General features: G+C 39.4%; 1 non-coding gene across 1 annotated transcript; it reads right to left on the reverse strand.

The window, feature by feature from the left end:
* Positions 1 to 3,691: 3,691 nt before the first annotated feature.
* On the reverse strand, positions 3,692 to 3,798 carry LOC147919677 (small nucleolar RNA R71). The gene has a single exon (XR_015594279.1). It is a non-coding gene; the product is annotated as a small nucleolar RNA R71 (small nucleolar RNA).
* Between the last annotated feature and the right edge of the window lie 1,116 nt (positions 3,799 to 4,914).

Below are 4,914 nucleotides of genomic sequence, written 5' to 3' on the forward strand. Positions count from 1 at the left end.
TACCTCAGGTTGCCGCTATCACCTAAACGTATGACCTCTCAGGACTACCTTCCTCTCTTAGAGACCATACAACGAAGATAAGTACCTGGATAGCAAGATCTCTGTCTTTTCCTTGCCCACTCCAGCTCCTCAGTTCCGTAATTTTCAGCATTACGAATTTCTGGATCTCAGTGTTTCAACTACCTAGAGCGTGTATCAAAGAGATTGACCAGTTGTGTGCGGCATTTTTGTGGTCTGTTCCCTCTTTGTATACAAAGAAAGCTAAGGTTGCATGGACCGAAGTGTGTCGTCCGAAGAGTGAGGGGGGTCTAGGCTTGCGCTCTTTGAATGAAGCAAATAAATTTAGTATGTTAAATGATATGTATACTTTGTTCTTGTTATTTCCTTGAGGGCAAGCAAAGAATAAGTTTGGGGGAGTTGATATGTATATATTTTAACTCTCTTTCCTCATGCATTTGTTATTCATTTTGTTCTCTTAACTCATTTTATGCATTGTTTTCAGTCTCTTTTGCATAATATGCACATCTAGGTAGTCTTTGCATTGGTCTTGCATACATCTTGCATATTGGAGTTATTTCAGGTATCTAGGAGACGTCGGAAATGCACCAGTCGAGCACCAGTCGAGCCACCAGTCGAGCCAGCCTCCCTGAGCATCATTCGAGCCACATTGAGATTACATTCCACTCGACGCGCACTAACTCGATCGCACATGTCAGGAAGGAAGACGCTCCGTTTCACACGCTTCAGGAGATTCCCAAACCGATTCTTTACATTGTCGTTTTATGTTTTAGGGCTTTCCATGTTGGACTATTTATACATTTTGTTAAGTCTTTTCCCAAGACATCTTTTATCTCATTTTTGTTCTTTTCCTTAAGGTTTACCTAGCCACCTAAAACGTTTTGAGACTTTGTATTCCGATATCTTTGAGTTTATTCAGTTTTTGCATTTGATTTCTTCTACAAAATTGTTCATCCCATTTTTATCTATCTAATGATGCTTGATTCAATGTTTTCTGAGTTTTTATCGTTGATGATGATTTCCAGATCCGAGTAGTGTTAGAGTTGTGAAGGATGGGATATAGTAGGTGGAGGATCTTAGGATGTAGGGTGTTTAAGCTTTGATTTGTATGATTCCCTTCTGGACTAGAGTTAGAAATACTAGTTTCTCTCTGATCAATTGGAACTAGGTCTTAGACATTTCCACACCCAAAATATGTTTGATGAAATGTCTGACCAACTAGTGCCAGAGACTTACATTTCTAGCCTAAGAGATTAGTTGTCTAGGATGTTTATTGACGTGAATGAACTTGTTTGTCATGCCTGCTTGATCATGTTTCTCTAGCGAGAGCTAGGTTTGGAAGTGGTTGAGTCTGAGTAGCTTCTGTCAAGAGATTGGATTAGCTAAGTCGTGATGTTCATTGTTTAGGGATAGTTTGCTTGTGGTATGTTAAACACTCTGTAGACTAGGAGACTTTGCCGACATCAATTACTCTCATCCTTAGGACTTCTATCTTTTTTTATTGATATTGCATTCCTGAGACCGTTTCTGTTCTTGCTATTTAGTTCATGCCTAGAATCGTTGAAGTTTCACTTATTCATATTCGCTTCTAGTCATGCATTTTCGTTTCTAGTTTTGTAGTTCATTTCCGTTTTGCATTTTGATCATCCTAGGATTGTTAGAAAAATACTCTTTTTGAATTGGCTTGACTTGTGATTGCTTGATTGCATCTTGAGTGATAGCATCATCCCAACAGGATTGACACCTTAAGTATTACAACTGCATACGGTTAATTGAACCTGCTAGGACATACAAAAAACCTAGTATCAATTTGCCGCCGTTGCCATTTGGGATTCGTTTTGCTACATTTAAGATTTCAAGTTTTGCAAGATTAAGTTATGTTACACAATTATTCTGATTACTAACTTGTTTTGGTTGTCTGCTTGTTTGTTTTGCATCTCAGGTACCTGTTGATTTCAACCTTGCATGCACACCAGATCAAGAGGGTATTGATATGCTCAAATTTACCGTAGAGCTACTCTCTCAAATTAAGAGATCACTGCAGTACTTAGGGTCGAATTCCACAAGGACTAAAGTCTACAAAATAAATTATAGAGTTTTATAATTATGCTTAACAAATTAAATTAAAACTGAAATAACAATGCAAAATATTAAATAAAACTGTTGTAAATTCAATGGATCAAAAATCTAGGTCTAGAGAATTTCTCAGGAAATTATGAAATATTAAATCAATCAATTAACTAGGATTCAAGCAATTAAGAACATATCTAAAACTCTAAACACTTCTGTAAAATAAATCAGTTCTCACTGCAAATATTATCTAAATTTAAAACTAGAAAATCCAAATCTCTTTGTAAAATTCTAGGTTAAAGGTCAGCTTTAAAAACAGGTTTAGATTGTTCACAAAATTACTAAATCAAATCTCTTTGCAAGAAGTAATTTTGCTCATCAAGGGGTTTAATCAGGAAAACAATTATATTCTCATATCAATTTATTTTCCTACGTTATTAATTCTAGATAGCCAATCAAGGATTAATATGAAGAACAACCTATGATGAAGATCTAGCAAGATAATGAATCCTAAATAAACAGATCTAATAATTCATAAAAACCCTATGAAAAACCCTGAACCTAACAAGCAAACTACTCAGACATATTCAATGAAGAACAAAACATAATTCTGAATAATAAGCAATAGATATTAAAAGAGTAAGAAGGAGTTTAGAAATTCTTCTCTCAAAGAGTTCAGATCTCTCTGCAATAGCTCTCAAAAATCTCTCAGGGTTGCAGAAAAAATAAAACTTGATAGAATACAACTTAATGGTTTGCAAAACCTAAAAATACTATTTATATGTCCTAAAACACGTCATGGACTAATCTTGCAAATATGGAAAACTTTGGGCAACTTTTGTAAATCTTCCAAAACTTGGGTTTTCTTGCGGCTGACATGGGTGTCGACCGACACCAAGAGTGGTGTCGATCGACACCATCTCCTCTGATCGATTCCAAGTTGATTTCCTACGGATTATTGCTCCAAACTGATCCAAAATTACTCCACTTTGCTCCATCCATGCTAAAAATAGAAAACCTGCAAAGTCTCTAAAACATCCTAGAAACATATCAAAAGACACTAAAAGACTCTTTATATCATGGTTAAAAACCACAAAAACCATGATATATCAGGCATCAAAATCTCCTTCCTGCTATTGACGACATCAGTCGGTTAGAAAGACCACGACAAGCTCGTACTTCCACTGATCATCCCGCACCAGTCACTATGGAACAACCTAACGGACCAAGTCCGAGGCCAAGAAACATTGGTGCTGGGGATGCACCGAACACTCATACTCAGCGTGCTGGAATCGTCCCTCCCGCCGTGCAGAACAACAACTTCAAAATCAAAAGTGGTCTGATCACCATGATCCAAGGGAACAAGTTTCACGGGTTGCCTATAGAGGATCCACTCAACCATTTGGACGAGTTTGACTGTCTGTGCAGTCTCACCAAGATCAACGGTGTGAGTGAAGATAGTTACAAGTTGCGCCTCTTCCAATTCTCCCTGGGAGATAAAGCTCATCAGTGGGAGAAAAACATTCCCAAAAGAACCATCACCACTTGGGACGACTGCAAGAAAGCCTTCTTGGCCAAGTTCTTCTCTAACGCCAGAACAACATGTCTTAGGAATAACATATATGGTTTTACTCAGAAGAGCTCAAAATCATTTTGTGAGGCCTAGGAGCGTTTCAAGGGTTACCAGAGCCAGTGTCCACACCATGGTTTCAGCAACGAGTCACTGCTGAGCACTCTATACCATGGTGTCCTTCCAAAAATCTGCATGCTGCTTGACACTGCTTCTAACGGTAATTTTTTGAACAAAGACGTTGATGAAGGATGGCAACTGGTTGAGAATCTCGCCCAGTCTGACGGCAACTACAATGAAGACTATTACCGCACAGTTAGAGGCGAAGTACAAGAGGGACCTTAAGAATGTCAATGACAAGCTTGACCGCCTCTTGCTAAGTCAGCAGCAGACTGTCCATTTTGTATCTGAGGATGACCCTTTTCACGTTCAGGTGGGGAAGGTGAGCAGTCTGAAGAAATCAGCTACGTCCAGAATCAAGGTGGATACAACAAGGGTTACAACCCCTATAAGACGAACCCTAATTTGTCTTACCAGAGCACCAACGTTGTAAATCCACATGATCAACTGTACCCTCCTCAGCAGCAACAACAAGGTCAACAAAAACCTTTTGTGCCTTACAATCAAGGATTCGTGCGTAAACAACAGTTTCAGCAAGGTTATCAAGCTCCCTTAGGACCACCACCAGGATTCCGCCCTCAACTGGTTCAGCCTACTCCAGCTCCTGATCAAGAAATGAAGCAAATGATGCAACAACTTCTTCAGGGTCAAGCTAGTGGTTCTATGGATACTGCCAAGAAGTTTGTTGACCTCAGTCAGAGGATGGAATGTTCTTACAATGATCTGAACGTCAAATTTGAAGCTCTTAATTCAAAGATAAGGTATATGGAAAGCCAATCTGCTTCTACTTCTGCACCAAAGCCTGGCCAATTTCCAGGGAAGGCTGTTTAGAACCCCAACGAGTTTGCAAACGCAATCACGCTGAGAAGTGGGAAAACATTGCCTCCCAGGCAGGGAGTTCCCGACGTCACTGAGGACAGTGAGGAATTAAATGGGGAGGATTTTGTTCAAGCTGAAGCTCAGATGAAGGACTTAGTCGAAACAGTCAAGGACCCGATTGAACCAGCGAAGCAGTCCGAACCTGAAGCCATTAAGGAACTTGTTGTTCCTGATGACAAACCTATGAGATTCATCCCTCCACCATACAAGCCTCCTCTACCATTTCCAGTGAGGTTTAAGAAGCAGCTTACTGAGAA

Source organism: Camelina sativa, chromosome 20 (assembly GCF_030686135.1).
Source record: "Camelina sativa cultivar CO46 ecotype springtype chromosome 20, ASM3068613v1".
NCBI lineage: Eukaryota > Viridiplantae > Streptophyta > Magnoliopsida > Brassicales > Brassicaceae > Camelina > Camelina sativa.